The following is a 14,860-nucleotide window of genomic DNA, read 5'->3' as shown; positions in this document are numbered from 1 at the left end:
GATAACACTAGTAAAGTGTACATATATAGGTTGTCTTCAAATCATTTCTTTTTTTCTTTTTTAAAAAAATATTTTATTAATTTATTCATGAGAGACACAGAGAGAGAGAGGCAGAGACACAGGCAGAGGTAGAGGCAGGCTCCATGAAGGAGCCTGATGTGGGACTTGATCCTGGGACTCCAAGATCACACCCTGGGCCAAAGGCAGGCGCTAAACCACTGAGCCACCCAGGGATCCCCCAAAATCATTTCTTATAGATAATTTTTTTAATAAAACGTATGTGGAGACACAATTTTGGCTCTGATGAGTTCTTAAAATATATAAAAACAGTGTCTTTACTGTAATTTTATAATTCATTGGATACTTTCAAACATGCTTAAAATTTCTTTTTATCAAACAATGAAATATAGACTATGGTAGTACAGAATATTTTTAAAGACAAGTACCTTGGGAATAATTTGAATTAAGACTTATTTATAGCAGAATCACAAGCACCACAAAGAGCTTACATATCTCCTCATGAATCATTACTTATCAGGGTTGCCTAATATTAGTGTAAAAATATTTAATGAGTTCATTTCCTTTTGAAGTTTTTATTTAAACTCCAGTTAGTTAATATACAAAGTAATATTACTTTCAGGTGTACAACATAGTAATTCAACAATTATATACAACACCTAATGTTCACCATAAGTGAAATCCTTCATCCTTATTACCTATTTCACCCATCCACTCACCAACCTCTCCTCTGGTAGCCATTAGTTTGTTCTCTGTAGTTAAGTGTCTGTTTCTTAGACTGCCTCTCTCTTTTTTATTCACTTTGCTCATTTGTTTTCTTTATTAAATTCTACATACTGGTGAAAATATATGGTTTTTTACTTTTCTCAAGCTGACTTATTTCACTTAGCATAACACTTTAGCTCCATCCACATACTTTCAAAAAGCATGATTTATTTTTTATGACTGAGTACTATTCAATTGTATATATACACCACTGTTTCTTATTCATTCATAAGTTGATTCACATTTGGGCTGTTTTGATCATTTGGGGATTGTAGATAATGCTGCCATAAACATGAGGATGTATGTATCACTTTGAATTAGTGTTTTTGTATTCTTTGGGTAAATACGTAATTGTGAAATTGCTAGATCATAGGGTACTTCTGTACTTACTTTTTAAAGAAACTTCCAAACTGTTTTCCACAATGGATGCACCAGTTTGCATTTTCACCAATAGTGAAAAAGCGTTCCCTTTACTCCACATCCTTGTCAACACCTGTTGTTTCCTGTGTTGTTGATTTTCACCATTCTGACAGGTGTGATGTCATATCTAATTGTAGTTCTGATTTGTATTTATTTGATGATGAATGATGTTGAGCATATTGGCATGTGTCTGTTGGTCATTGGGATGTCTTCTTTGGAAAAATATCTACTTATATCTTCTACCGATTTTGTTTTCTTATTCCATAGATTGCCTTTTAGTTTTGTTGATTTTTTTCCTTTGCTATGCAGAAGTTTTTGATTTGTATTTTATTGTATTTTTTTAAAGATTTATTTATTTATTTTAGGGAGTGAGAGTATGGGGGAGGGTAGAGGTAAAGAATCTCAAGCAGACTCCCCATGATTGTGGAGCCTGATTCAGGACTCTCTATCTCACAACACTGAAATCATGACCTGAGTCAAAATCAAGAGTCAGGCACTTAACCCAATGAGCCACCCAGGCATTCAAGACGTTTTTGTTTTGATGAAGTCCTAATAGTTTGTTTTTGCTTTCATTTCCCTTGCTTCTGAAGACATACCTAAAAGAAGTTGTTATGGCCAATGTCAAAGAGGTTACTTCCTGTGTTCTCCTTTAGGATTTTGATGGCTTCTTGTCTCATTTCCTTTAACCCATTGTGAATTTATTTTTGCATATGGTATAAGAAAGTGGTCCAGTTTTATTTTTTGCATGTTGCTGTTCAGTTTTCTTAACACCATTTGTTGAAAAGACTGTCTTTTTTCCCCATAGTATATTATTTCCTGCATGGTTGAAGATGAATTGATCATGTAATTGTGGGCTCCTTTCAAGGTTTTCTATTCTGTTCCATGGATCTCTGTGTCTATATTTGGGGCAGTACCATAGTCTCTTGATCACTACAGCTTTGTACTATAACTTGAAGTCTGGAATTGTGATGGCTCCAACTATGCTTTTCTTTTTCTTTTTTTTTTTTAATTTTTTTCTTTTTAAATTTATTTATTCATGATAGTCACACGGAGAGAGAGAGAGAGAGGCAGAGACACAGGCGGAGGGAGAAGCAGGCTCCATGCACCGGGAGCCCGACGTGGGACTCGATCCCGGGTCTCCAGGATCGCGCCCTGGGCCAAAGGCAGGCGCCAAACCGCTGCGCCACCCAGGGATCCCTGCTTTTCTTTTTCAAGATGGTTTGGCTAAATGGGGACTTTTGTGGTTCCATACAAATCTTAGGATTTTTTTTTATAGCTCCATGAAAAATTCTGTTGGCATTTTCATAGAGATTGAATTAAATATATAGATTGTGTTGGGTAGCATAGACTTTTAAATTTTGGGTAGTATAGACATTTTAATAATATCTATCCTTCCAATCCATAAGCATGGAATATTTTTTTCCATTTCTTTGTATAATTTTCAAATTCCTTCATCTGAGTTTTATAGTTTTCAGAGTATAGGTCTTTCACCTCTTGGTTAGGTTTATTCTTAGGATATTATTTTTTTATATAATTGTAAATGGGATTGATATTTGCATTCCTCCTTCTCAATTATTGCTGTATAGTAATGCAATGGATTTCTATACATTGATTTTGTATCCTGCAACATTACTGAAATCGTATATCACTTCTAGCAGTTTTTGGTGGAATCTTTCAGGTTTTCCTCTTTTTTAAAGATTTTATTTATTTGAGAGAGACAGATATAACAACAGAGATAGCAAGAGAATGTGAACAGGGAGGAGAAGGAGAATCAGGCTCCCCATTGAGCAGGGGGCCCAATGCGGGGCTTGATCTCAGGACCCCAGGATCATGACCTGAGCTAAAGCCAGATGTTTAATTGACTGAGACATCCAGGTACTGCAGGTTATTCATATAGAGTAACATGTCATCAGTAAGATGTCATCTGCAAATGGTAAAAATTTGACCTCTTCTTTGCTGATTTGGATGCCTTTTATTTCTTTTTGTTTTCTGATTGCTGAGTCTAGGACTATGTTCAAATAACTGTGGTGAGAGCATACTTCCCTGTCTTGTTCCTTACTGAGGAAAAAATATCATAGTTTTTCCCCATGGTGGATAAATAATATTAGTTCTGAGTTGTTCATATATGGACTTTATTGAGACATGCATGTTCCTTCTAAAACTACTTGTTGAGGACTTTTATAATGAATGGATGCTATACTTTCTCCAATGCTTTTCTGCATCTATTGAAATGATTACATGGTTCTTATTTATTAATGTGGTGTATCACATTGATCGATTTGCAAATACTGAACCACACTTGCAGCCCAGAAATAAATACCACTTGATGTGGTGAATGGAATTTTTAATGCATTTTTTGAATTCATTTGCTAGTGTTTTTGTTTTTTTTTTTTTTTTTGAGAATTTTTCATCCATGCTTATCAGAGATATTGGCCTGTAGTTCACTTTTTTAGTGGAGTCATTATCTGGTTTTTGTGTCAGGGTAATGCTTGTCTCATAGAATGAATTTGGTAGATTTACAACCTCTTCTATGTTTTTGGAATGCCTACTTCCACAGGTAGAATTCACCTGTGAAGCCATATGGCCCCGCACTTGTGTTTGTTGTGATTTTTTTGATTACTGATTCCATTTTTTTGCTGGTTATTAGTCTGTTCAAATTTCTATTTCTTTCTGCTTCAATTTTGGTAGTTTATATGTTTCTAGAAATCTATGCACTTCTACATTGTCCAAGTTGTTGGCATATAGTTTTTCATAATTAGTGAATGTATTTTTTTAAAAAAAGATTTTATTTATTTATTCAGGAGAGACACAGAGAGATAGGCAGAGGGAGAATCAGGCTCCATGCAGGGAACCCGATGTGGGACTCCATCCCAGGACCCCGGGATCATGCCCTGAGCCAAAGGCAGATGCTTTAACTGCTGAGCCACTCAGGCATCCCTGAATATATTTCTTTTTTTTTCTTTTTTTAATTTTTTATTTATTTATGATAGGTTGTGACACAGTGAGAGAGAGAGAGAGGCAGAGACACAGGCAGAGGGAGAAGCAGGCTCCATGCACCGGGAGCCCAATGTGGGATTCGATCCTGGGTCTCCAGGATCGCGCCCTGGGCCAAAGGCAGGCACTCAACCGCTGCGCCACCCAGGGATCCCCCTGAATGTATTTCTTGATTGTTATTTCTTTTCTCTCATTTTAAAATTTTATTTACTTGAGTCCTTCCCATTTTCTTTTTTATAGGTCTGGCTAGAGTTATGTTTTCATATTTCAATGCTATCAAATTTATTAGTTTTAAAAAAATCAACTCCTGGTTTCATTTATCTTTTCTAGTGTATTTTGTTTTGTTTCTATATCATTTATTTCTGCTGTACTTTTTATTATTTCCTTCATTCTGCATTTTTGGTTTAGTCTGTCCTTTTTTAAGGCTCTTTTAAGAGTAAGGATAGGATGTTTATTTGAAATCTTTCTTGCTTCTTGAGGACGGCCTATACTGCTATATACTGCCATCTTCGGACTGATCTTGCTACATCCCAAAGGTTTTGCACTGTCATTTGTCCATTTTCATTTAAAAAATATTTATTTATTTATTTAGGAAAATGCCTGGGTGGCTCAGCGGTTGAGCGCCTGCCTTCAGCTTGGGGCATGATCCCGGGGTCCAGGATGGAGTCCCACATCGGGCTCCACGGGAAGCCTGCTTCTCCTTCTGCCTGTGTCTCTGTCTCTCTCTCTTTGTGTCTCTCATGAATAAATAAATAAAATCTTTTTAAAAATTATTTATTTATTTGAGAGAGAGAGTGAGAGAAAGAACACAAGCAGCAGGGAGGGGCAGAGGGAGAGGGAACAGGGAGCCTGATGTGGGGCTCGCTCCCAGAACCCTGAGAAGGTGTATGATACAATTTCAATCTTTTTGTATTTGTTGAAGCTTGTTTTGTGACCTTATATGTGACCCCTTCTGGGGATGTCCCATTTTCAATTGAAAAGAATATGTATTCTTCTGTGTTAGAATTGAATGTTCTGAATATATCTGTTAAGTCCATCTGGTCCAATATGTCATTGAAAGCCATTGTTTCCTTGTTGATTTTCTGTTTAGCTGATTTGTCCCTTGACGTACATAGGTTGTTAAAGCCCACTACTATTATTGTTTTATTATCAATTAATTCCTTTATGTTTGTTATTGTTCCATATATTTAGGTTGTCCAGCGTGAGTTCATAACATTTACAATTGTTGTATCTTTTTCTTGAGTTGTCCCCTTCATGTTTATATAATACCCTTCTTTGTCTCTTTTAAAGTGTTTGTTTTAAAGTGTGGATTTTCTAATATGCAGGATAAAGCAGTGACAGAAAAAAATGCCAAAACAGAGTTATGTATCCTAAATGAAAGAACAGGATAAGAACACAGCCAGTGATGTACAAGAAACAGATATAACTAACATGCCTGGAGAATTCATTTTTAAGTTTTTATTTAAATTCTAGTTAGTTAACATATATTGTAGCATTGGCTTCAGGAATAGGTTTTAGTAATTCAACACTTACATATAATACCCAGTGCTCGGCAAAACAAGTGCCCTCCTTAAAACCCATCACCCATTTAGCTCCACACTTGCCCACCTCCCCTCCAGCAACTCTCAGTTTGTTCTCTATAGTTAAAAGTCTCTTATGGTGTTTCTCTCTTTTTTCTCCCTTCCACTATGTTTATCTGTTTTCTTTCTAAATTTCACACATGAGTGAAATCATATGGTATTTGTCTCTCTCTGACTTACTTATTTCACTTAGCATAATACACTCTAGCTCCATCCAGGTCATTGCAAATCACAAGATTTCACTTTGTGATGGCTGAGTAATATACTCCATTTTACATAATGGAGTGATATGAATATATCACTTCTTTATCCATTCATCTGTCCATGGACATCTCAGCTCTTGTCATAGTATTTCCATAATTTTTCAATTGTAGATAATGCTATTTAAACATCAGGGTACACATGTCCCCTCAAATCACTATTTTTGTATCCTTTGGGTAAATATCTGGTAGTGCAATTGCTCAGTCATAGGGTATTTCTATTTTTAAATTCTTGAGGAAACTTCATACTATTTTACAAAGGGACTGCACCAGTTTGCATTTCCACCAAAGTGTAAGATGATTCCCCTTTCTCCACATCCTCACCTATACCTGTTGTTTCCTGTGTTGTTAATTTTAGCCATTCTGACAGATGTGAAGTGATATCACATTGTAATTTTGATTTGCATTTCCCTGATGATAAGTAATATTGAGCATCTTTTCCTATGTTGGTGAGACATCTGTAGGTCTTTGGGAAAATGTCTTTTCATATCTTCTGCTCATATCTTTTTTTTTATTTATTTTTTATTGGTGTTCAATTTACTAACATACAGAATAACCCCCAGTGCCCGTCACCCATTCACTCCCACCCCCCGCCCTTCTCCCCTTCCACCACCCCTAGTTCGTTTCCCAGAGTTAGCAGTCTTTACGTTCTGTCTCCCTTTCTGATATTTCCCACACATTTCTTCTCCCTTCCCTTATATTCCCTTTCACTATTATTTATATTCCCCAAATGAATGAGAACATATAATGTTTGTCCTTCACCGACTGACTTACTTCACTCAGCATAATACCCTCCAGTTCCATCCACGTTGAAGCAAATGGTGGGTATTTGTCATTTCTAATTGCTGAGTAATATTCCATTGTATACATAAACCACATCTTCTTTATCCATTCATCTTTCGTTGGACACCGAGGCTCCTTCCACAGTTTGGCTATCGTGGCCATTGCTGCTATAAACATCGGGGTGCAGGTGTCCCGGAGTTTCATTGCATTTGTATCTTTGGGGTAAATCCCCAACAGTGCAATTGCTGGGTCGTAGGGCAGGTATATTTTTAACTGTTTGAGGAACCTCCACACAGTTTTCCAGAGTGGCTGCACCAGTTCACATTCCCACCAACAGTGTAAGAGGGTTCCCTTTTCTCCGCATCCTCTCCAACATTTGTTGTTTCCTGCCTTGTTAATTTTCCCCATTCTCACTGGTGTGAGGTGGTATCTCATTGTGGTTATATATGCCAATAAATTAGGCAATCTAGGAGAAATGGACGCATTCCTGGAAAGCCACAAACTACCAAAACTGGAACAGGAAGAAATAGAAAACCTGAACAGGCCAATAACCAGGGAGGAAATTGAAGCAGTCATCAAAAACCTCCCAAGACACAAGAGTCCAGGGCCAGATGGCTTCCCTGGGGAATTTTATCAAACGTTTAAAGAAGAAACCATACCTATTCTCCTAAAGCTGTTTGGAAAGATAGAAAGAGATGGAGTACTTCCAAATTCGTTCTATGAGGCCAGCATCACCTTAATTCCAAAACCAGACAAAGACCCCACCAAAAAGGAGAATTACAGACCAATATCCCTGATGAACATGGATGCAAAAATTCTCAACAAGATACTGGCCAATAGGATCCAACAGTACATTAAGAAAATTATTCACCATGACCAAGTAGGATTTATCCCTGGGACACAATGGTGGTTCAACACCCGTAAAACAATCATGTGATTCATCATATCAGCAAGAGAAAAACCAAGAACCATATGATCCTCTCATTAGATGCAGAGAAAGCATTTGACAAAATTCTGCTCATATCTTAACTGGATTATAGGTTTTTAGGTGTTGAGTTTGATGAGTTCTTTATAGATCTTGAATACTAACCCTTTATCAGGTATGCCATTTGAAAATATATTTTCCCATTCCATAGGTTATCTTTTTGTGTTGTTGATTGTTTCCTTCACTGTGCAGAAAGTTTTATCTTGATGAAGTCCCAATAGTGTGTTTCCACTTTTGTTTCTCTTGCCTTAGATGTGTCTAGTAAGAACTTCCATTGGCTGATGTCAGAGAGGTTGCCTGTGTTTTCCTTTAGGATTTTGATGGCTTTGTGTCTTACTTTTCATTCATTTTTAGTTTATTTTGGTGTATAGTGTAAAAAATGTTCCACTTTAGTTCTTTTTCATCTAGCTGTACAGATTTCCCAACACCGTTTGTTAAAGAGACTGTCTATTTTCCATTGGATATTCTTTCCTGCTTTTTTGGAGATAATTGACCATAGTTGTGGGTTCATTTCTGGATTTTTCCTTCCATTCCATTGATCTATGTGTCTGTTTTGTGCCAGTACCATCCCATCTTGATTAATAAAGCTTTGTGATATAGCATGAAGTCCAGAATTGTGATATATCCAGCTTTGCTTTTCCTTTTTAAGATTGCTTTTGCTATTCAGGGTCTTTTCTGGTTCCATAAAAATTTCAGGATTGTTTCTTCTAACTATGTGAAACATCCTGTTGGTGTTTTGATATTAATTGCATTATAGTCAATTGCTTTGGGTAGGATACACATTTTAACAATATTTGTTCATCCAATCAATGGCCATGGAATATTTTTCCAATTTTTTTTCATCTTGAATTTCTTTCAAAGTTCTTAAATATATTTCAAAGTACAGATCTTTTATCTCTTTGGTTAGGTTTATACCTAGATATCTTATGATAATTTTTAGTGCAATTGTAAATGGGATCAATTCCTTGATTTCTTTTTCTGGTGTTTCATTATTGGTGTATAGAAATGCCACAGAATTTACTGAATTCATATATTAGTTCTAACATTTTTTTTGTGGTAGTCTTTTGAGTTTTCAGCATGCAACATCACATTTCTGAGAATAGAGAAATGTGACTTTTTCCATGCCAATTTCTATGCATTTTATTTCTCTTTGTTGTCTGATTGCTGAGGCTAAGACTTCCAGTGCATTGTTAAATGACAGTGGTGTGAATGGACAACCCTGTCTTGTTTCTGATCTTAGAGGAAAATCTCTCAGTTTTTCCCCACTGAAGATGATATTCTCTGTGGGTCTTTCATCCATGGACTTTTTGATGTTGAGTTATGTTCCCTCTATCCCTACTTTGTTTAGGACATTTATCAAGAATGGATGTTATACTTTGTGAAAAGATTTTGTCTGCATCTATTGACAGGGCCATATAGTTCTTTTCTTTTATTATTGTGGTGTATCACAATGATTGATTTGTGAATACTGCACCAAAATTACAGCCCATAAATAAGTCTCAATTGATCATGTTGAATAATTCATTTAATGTACTGTTGGATTCAATTGGCTAGTATCTTGAAATTTTTTTGTATCCATGTTAACGAGGGATTTTGGCCTGTAATTCTTCTTTTTAGTGGGATTTTTGTAAGGTTTTGGAATCAAGGTAATTCTGACCTCAGATAATAAGTTTGGGAGTTTCCCTTCCATTTCTACTTTTTGGAACAGTTTGAGAATAATAGGCATTAATTTTTCTTTAAATATTTTATAGAATTCCACTGGGAAGCTTACTAGCCCTAGACTTTTTATGTTGTTGGGAGCTGAGATTTCTGATTACTGATTCGATTTCTTTACTGGCTATCAGTCTGTTCAATTTTTCTAATTCTTCCTGTTCTAGTTTTGGTAGATTGTATGTTTCTAGGAATGTATCAATTGCTTCCAGATTGCCCAATTTCTTTGCATATAATTTTTCATAATATTCTCTTATAATTTTTTGTATATCTGTAATATTGATTGTGATTTCTTTCTCTCTCATTTTCTCTCTTATTTCATTTATTTGGGTCCTTTCTGTTTTCCTTTTGATAAGTGTGGGTTAAGGGTTCTTCAGTTTTATTAAATCTTTCAAAGAACCAACTCCTAGTTTGTTTTTTAATCCATCCTACTGTTTGTTGTTGTTTTTTTAATTTATTTTTGCTCTAATATTTATTATTTCCCTTCTTCTGGCTTTACATTTAACTTGCTATTCTTTTTGTAGCTCCTTTAGGTATGGTTAGGGTCTGTATTTGAGACTGCTCTTGGTTCATGCAGCAGTCCTGTATTGCTATATACTTCCTCTTTGATCTCTTTTGCTGCATCCCAAAAGTTTTTGTTTTGTTTTGGTTTGGTTTGGTTTATTTGTTGTTTTTTTACTGCTGTGTGATCATTTTCATTGGCTTACATGCATGTTTTTATTTCTTCTTAAATTTCCTGTTTAACCAATTCATTCTTTAGAAGGATGTACTTTAACCCCCATGTATTTGTGATCTTTCCAAATTTTTGCTTATGGTTGAACTCAATTTTCATGGCATTTTGGTCAGAAAATATGCATAGTTTGATCTCAAACTTTTTGTGTTTGTTGAGGCTTGACTTGTGATGCAGTATGTGATCTATTCTAGAGAATGTTCAATATGCATTCAAAAAGAATGTTGTTGTTTTTTCTGATTTAGGATGAAATGCTCTGAATATGTATGTTAAGTCTATCTGGTCCACTGTCTCATTCAATGCCTTTGTTTTTTAAAAAAAAAAAAACGCCTTTGTTTCCTTGTTCATATTCTGTTTAGATGATTTGTCCCATTGATGTAAGTGGGGGTTAAAGACACTACTATTATTATATTATTATCAATGAGTTTCATTGTGTTTGTTATTAATTGATTTATGTATCTGGGTGCTCCCAAGTTGGCAGCATAAATACATAAAATATTTAAATCTTCGTGATGGATAGATCACTTTATTATGATATAGTACCCTTCTTCATCTCTCGTTAAAGTCTTTGGTTTAAAATCTAGTTTGTCTGATATAAGTATGGCTACTTTGGCTTTGTTTTGAGGTCCAATAGCATGATTATGTCCACATCTTGTCACTTTCATTCTGCAGGTGACTTAAAGTCTAAAATCAGTCTCTTGGGGGGGTGGGGCAAGTTGGCAAAGGAATAGGATCCCCAAGTCACCTGTCCCCACCAACTTACATAGATAACTTTGAAATCATCCTGAAAACTAATGAATTCGAACTGAGATTTAAAGAGGGAACAGCTGAGGAGGAGGGGCAAGATGGCGGAAGAGTAGGGTCCCCAAATCACCTGTCCCCATCAAACTACCTAGATAACCTTCAAATCATCCTGAAAATTTACGAATTTGGCCTGAGATTTAAAGAGAGAACAGCTGGAATGCTACAGTGAGAAGAGTTCGCGCTTCTACCAAGGAAGGAAGACGGGGAAAAAAGAAATAAAGAAACAAAAGGCATCCAAGGGAGACTGGCCCCGCGAGGAGCCGGGCTAAGGCCGGGGTGAGTGACCCCAGGACAGGAAAGCTCCGTCCCGGAGAAGCAGGAGCTTCACCAATCTTCCCGGGCGGAAAGGCGCTCGCAGGGAGTTAGAGCAGGACCCCAGGAGGGCGGGGATGCCCTCGGGCTCCCTGGGACACTAACAGACACCTGTGCGCCCAGGAGAGTGCGCCGAGCTCCCTAAGGGCTGCAGCGCACACAGGCATTGACCCAGGAGCAGCTCCGAGGGGCTCGGGGGGCGGCTCCGTGGAGGGGGCTGGGCGGCCGGGAGCACGAATCCAACAGCGCCGGGCGGGGAGTACTGGGCGCCAGGGACACAGCCCAGGATGCGGACCCCTTCGGGACAGGCAAAGGCCAGGAGGGCCCAGGACCGCAAGGACGCTCCTCCCCCAAGCTGAGCAGATCAGCGGCCCTGCCCCTGAGCATCCAGGCCCTGTGGACGGAGAGCTCCTTAGTTTTCTTTTTTTTATGACAGTCACACACAGAGAGAGAGAGAGAGAGAGGCAGAGACACAGGCAGAGGGAGAAGCAGGCTCTATGCACCGGGAGCCCGACGTGGGATTCGATCCGGAGTCCCCATGATCGCGCCCTGGGCCAAAGGCAGGCGCTAAACTGCTGCGCCACCCAGGGATCCCCGAAAGCTCTGTAGTTACTGCAGGGGCTGAATCCAGGGCTCCAGAGCTGACTGCCGCCACTGTGGCTGTTCCTCCTGGGGCCTCACGGGGTAAACAACCCCCACTGAGCCCTGACCCAGGCAGGGGCCAGAGCAGCTCCCCCAAGTGCTAACACCCGAAAATCAGCACAACATGCACCTCCCCCAGAAGACCAGCTAGACGGACAAGTTCCAGGGGAAGTCAAGGGACTTAAAGTATACAGAATCAGAAGAGACTCCCCTATGTTTTTTGGTTTGTTTGTTTCTTTTGTTTTTGATTACTGTTTGCTTCCCCCACCCTTTTTTTCATTCTCTTTTTCATCTCTATTTTTTTCTTTTTTTCTTCATTTCTTCTTTTTTCTTTTTCTCTTTTCTTTCCTTCTTTCTCTCCTCTCTTTTTCTCCTTTTCCCAATACAACTTGTTTTTGGCCATTCTGCACTGAGCAAAATGACTAGAAGGAAAACCTCACCTCAAAAGAAAGAATCAGAAACACTCCTCTCTCCCACAGAGTCACAAAATCTGGATTACAATTCAACGTTAGAAAGCCAATTCAGAAGCTCTATTGTAAAGCTACTGGTGGCTCTAGCAAAAAGCATAAAAGACTCAAGAGACTTCATGACTGCAGAATTTAGATCTAATCAGGCAGAAATTAAAAATCAATTGAATGAGATGCAGTCCAAACTAGAAGTCCTAACGAGGAGGGTTAACGAGGTGGAAGAACGAGTGAGTGACATAGAAGACAAGTTGATGGCAAAGAGGGAAACTGAGGAAAAAAGAGACAAACAATTAACAGACCATGAGGATAGATTAAGAGAAATAAACGACAGCCTGAGGAAGAAAAACCTACATTTAATTGGGGTTCCCGAGGGCGCCGAAAGGGCCAGAGGGCCAGAATATGTATTTGAACAAATCATAGCTGAAAACTTTCCTAATCGGGGAAGGGAAACAGGCATTCAGATCCAGGAAATAGAGAGATTCCCCCCCCCAAAATCAATAAAAAACCGTTCAACACCTCGACATTTAATAGTGAAGCTTGCAAATTCCAAAGATAAAGAGAAGATCCTTAAAGCAGCAAGAGACACGAAATCCCTGACTTTTATGGGGAGGAGTATTAGGGTAACAGCAAACCTCTCCACAGAGACCTGGCAGGCCATAAAGGGCTGGCATGATATATTCAGGGTCCTAAATGAGAAGAACATGCAACCAAGAATACTTTATCCAGCAAGGCTTTCATTCAGAATGGAGGGAGAGATAAAGAGCTTCCAAGACAGGCAGCAACTGAAAGAATATGTGACCTCCAAACCAGCTCTGCAAGAAATTTTAAGGGGGACTCTTAAAATTCCCCTTTAAGAAGAAGTCCAGTGGAACAATCCACAAAAACAAGGACTGAATAGATATCATGATGACACAAAACTCATATCTTACAATAGTAACTCTGAACGTGAACTGGCTTAATGACCCCATGAAAAGGCGCAGGGTTTCAGACTGGATAAAAAAGCAGGACCCATCTATTTGCTGTCTACAAGAGACTCATTTTAGACAGAAGGACACCTACAGCCTGAAAATAAAAGGTTGGAGAACTATTTACCATTCAAATGGTCCTCAAAAGAAAGCAGGGGTAGCCATCCTTATATCAGAAAAACTAAAATTTACCCCGAAGACTGTAGTGAGAGATGAAGAGGGACACTATATGATACTTAAAGGATCTATCCAACAAGAGGACTTAACAATCCTCAATATAAATGCCTGAATGTGAGAGCTGCCAAATATATCAATCAATTAATAACCAAAGTGAAGAAATACTTAGATAATAATAAACTTATACTTGGTGAACTTCAATATAGCGCTTTCTATACTCGATAGGTCTTCTAAACACAACATCTCCAAAGAAACGAGAACGTTAAATGATACACTAGACCAGATGGATTTCACAGATACTTACAGAACTTTACATCCAAACCAAACTGAATACACATTCTTCTCAAGTGTACATGGAACTTTCTCCAGAATAGACCACATACTGGGTCACAAATCAGGTCTGAATCGATACCAAAAATTGGGATCGTCCCCTACATATTCGCAGACCATAATGCCTTGAAATTAGAGCTAAATCACAACAAGAAGTTGGGAAGGACCTCAAACACGTGGAGGTTAAGGACCATCCTGCTAAAAGATGAATGGTTCAACCAGGAAATTAAGGAAAATTTGAAAAGATTTATGGAAACTAATGAGATTGAAGATACAACTGTTCAAAACCTTTGGGATACAGCAAAAGCAGGCCTGAGGGGGAAGTACATCATGATGAAAGCATCCATTCAAAAACTGGAAAGAACTCAAATATAAAAGCTAACCTTACACCTAAAGGAGCTAGAGAAAAAAACAGCAAATAGATCCTACACCCAGCAGAAGAAGAGAGTTAATAAAGATTTGTGGAGAACTCAACGAAATCGAGACCAGAAGAACTGTGGAATAGATCAATAAAACCAGGAGTTGGTTCTTTGAAAGAATTAATAAGAACATAAAACATTAGCCAGCCTTATTAAAAAGAAGAGAGAGAGAACTCAAATTAATAAAATCATGAATGAGAAAGGAGAGATCACCACCAACACCAAGGAAATACCAACGATTTAAAAAACATATTATGAACAGCTATATGCCAATAAATTAGGCAATCTAGAAGAAATGGACGTATTTCTGGAAAGCCACAAAATACCAAAACTGGAACAGGAAGAAATAGAAAACCTGAACAGGCCAATAACAAGGGAGGAAATTGAAGCAGTCATCAAAAACCTCCCAAGACACAAGAGTCCAGGGCCAGATGGCTTCCCTGGGGAATTTTCTCAAACGTTTAAAGAAGAAACCATACCTATTCTACTAAAGCTGTTT

The sequence above is a fragment of the Canis lupus genome, chromosome X, assembly GCF_011100685.1.
Source record: "Canis lupus familiaris isolate Mischka breed German Shepherd chromosome X, alternate assembly UU_Cfam_GSD_1.0, whole genome shotgun sequence".
NCBI lineage: Eukaryota > Metazoa > Chordata > Mammalia > Carnivora > Canidae > Canis > Canis lupus.
This window is presented reverse-complemented; position numbering follows the sequence as displayed.